Raw genomic sequence first — 2,947 nt, forward strand, 5'->3', positions numbered from 1 at the left:
CACACACACACACACACACACACACACACACACACACACACACACACACACACACACACACACACACGTGTTTCAGTGTGAAACCACTCATAGGATGGAGATTTCCTCCCCAAACACACACCGGATTTTATTTAATGTCAGTTAATGTGGCAGGCTGGAGGAGGAGGAGGAGGAGGAGGAGGAGGAGGAGGAGGAGGAGGAGGAGTGGAAATGCCAAGAATTTGAAGAAGAGTTTAAGTAAATAAATAACACTCAGCTGAGGTCGAAGATGATGCATCAAAGAGACACTTTTTTTTAAATACACCTCAATCTTATGGATCCTTCTGCCTCTCCAACAAATTAATTATTAAAAATAAACAAATAAAGGCCTTCTTTATCAGAGCACTGCTTTATTACTTATTTATGACAACAGTTATCGTTAGCAGAGATGAGATGACATCATCCATAGTTACAGTTGGTTGATTAACACTCAATTAAAACATCCGTCTGATCCAGAACAAACTCAGTCAAACCAAAGAGAAGCTCCTGACATGGAAGCTGATCGGGGTTAAATAATCCCGACTCCTTCACAAACTCAGAGTTCGCACACTCGGGCAGAATCCGACGGACGATCTCGGAGACAGATTTGTTGCGATCAGCAGTCTGTGAGCGTCAGAAGTACAAACATCAAAGTGGAAGAAGAACATCCTTCCAACCAACCGGCTGACAACCAGCGACACAAGAGCAACATTCAGGAAGCTCCTTGACACATCCTTCCCCCCCGGTCTCACTGATCCGGGACCTGGTCTGAGGAGGGTCACCATCGGAGGTAATGGAGGGTGAAATCAGCGCTCTGTAAACCCACTGAGGGCTAACGTGACATTCCTGCGAGCGGCTGCCGGCGCTCATGCATGCAGGCACACGCCGTGGTCATCGGCTAATCCGCCTGACGTAAGTCCTGGTTCCTGGAGTCCCCAACGTAGACTGGGAGCCAGAGGCTTCAGCAACCCGGCCCCCTTCCCCCCCCCCCACACATTTAAGAGCAGGCTTTCCTACATGATCATGCTTACACTAAGGGTTGGCTCATGCTTGACCGGCCCTTAGTCAGCTGGCTGTAGGTCAGGAGTGCAGAGGCCCACGTGGTCACGGCGGTTTGCCTGAACCCGACACGCCTTTGCACACTTTGAGTCCACACACACACACACACACACACACACACACACACACACACACACACACACAGATCTGCAGTGGAAGCGTGACTCGTGTCTTTGAAGCTGCTTATTAATGACTCCTAACGGTTCCAGGAGCAGGAAACACCCAGGAAACCTCCACACCCCGATGCTATCTCCCTGTTCGTTTCCCAGACTTCCATCAGCAGCCGGCCGAGCTTGAATCACGTCCCCAAAAAAAACCAAGCACAATAGCAGTTAGACGATTACAAAGTATTTTTTCTTTAATTGTTCGTTTTGCATTCAGAGACAATCGGGATTAAATCCAGCCGTCAGTCAACGGGAGATCTGGAGCCGAGTGAATGGAGGGCAGAGCAGCAGAGCCCTGAAAGCAATTCTTGGGATGTTTTGTGAATATCCGTCGTCATGGCTACAAGCATTGAGTCAACTGGATGGTTTCCTGCTGGGGGGGGGGGGGGTCTGACCAAACTGCCTGACTTTAAATCCAGAAGTCTAAGTGGAGAACGTGAAACCATGGTGGGCTTAATGGAAACGGAACTAATTAATATTCATCATTTAAAACAAGACAACGAGGATGGGTTTAATAACCTTTCTGTTACATATGACGCTGTAAAATAAGATAAGAAAAAAAAGAAGACTTTAATAAAAAAAATTCCTCACATGCGTTCACGGGACGGAGAATCAAGAACATTTTAGAAAAAGTCTCGATGAATTGAGGCAAATTGGGGACGTTTTTTATCAAAAATATAACATCTGTTGCATATGATGCTGGATAAAAAACACACATCGGGTAAAATAACGTGAAGTAGCTAAGTTAGCTAGCTGCCGATAAGAAACTTGCAAATTTTGACATGTAAAAAAAGAAAAATTTAAATATCTTTTGAAACTTGTGTCATGGTACAATCCATTCGGGATCGCAAAATGATTTCTGTCGCATGTTTTCTTTACGAAATAAGGCCCCACAGCTGGAAGGGGCGGAGCTTCGTCTACCAAAACACTACAAGTTGTAGCGTTAGCGCCCAACTGCTCACGTGTGGAACGCGTCCAAAAAGCAAACAGTATAAAGATAAATACTACGTGTACGAGGTTTTTAACGACCACACCAGTGTTACGACATGGCCAGCTACCTAACATAAACCTTTACGATGTTTACCAAAATTGCTTTATTTTTTAGATATTGTTTGTTTATGTTTTCAGAATTCAAGTTCAGAATTCATTCTTGTATGAAGTTAGACTTCGTATTAGCGTCTAGCTCCACCCGGGCCACTTACGTAAAACTGGACTAAAACAAAAAAGTGAACCCAGAACCTGCTGCTAGCATCGGCTAAATATGCGTACATTTAATGGCTTTTCTAAGTGTAATATGGTCAACTTTGATCAAATAAACATCACAGTTGAGTTACGTAAATCCGTTATTTTAACGTTTCAACATGAATCAGACTCGTACACGTGGACCGGTACTAGACTAGTCCACATGAAGACATGCTGACTTAGGATCTAAACAGGTCTTTCCTGGGATCAAACACCCCGTCCTTGAGTCCAGGACCATTTTTAGGAATGACAAAAAAAAAAAAAAAAAAACCCAAAGAAGAAAAAAAGGAACACATTGTCTCGGCTTCCTTTGTTATTCAAAATGTCCCGCAGCAGCAGCGAGACCACGAGCTCTGGGATTGGACCAGACCGGGTCTGCCCCCCCTGGTTCCTCGATAAGGGGAGGGAAGGGGGGGGGGCGTCATGGGGGGGGGGCTGCGGTCCTACCCGCACAACGCAGCAGC

The sequence above is a fragment of the Eutrigla gurnardus genome (assembly GCF_963514095.1).
Source record: "Eutrigla gurnardus genome assembly, chromosome: 21".
NCBI classification, from domain to species: domain Eukaryota; kingdom Metazoa; phylum Chordata; class Actinopteri; order Perciformes; family Triglidae; genus Eutrigla; species Eutrigla gurnardus.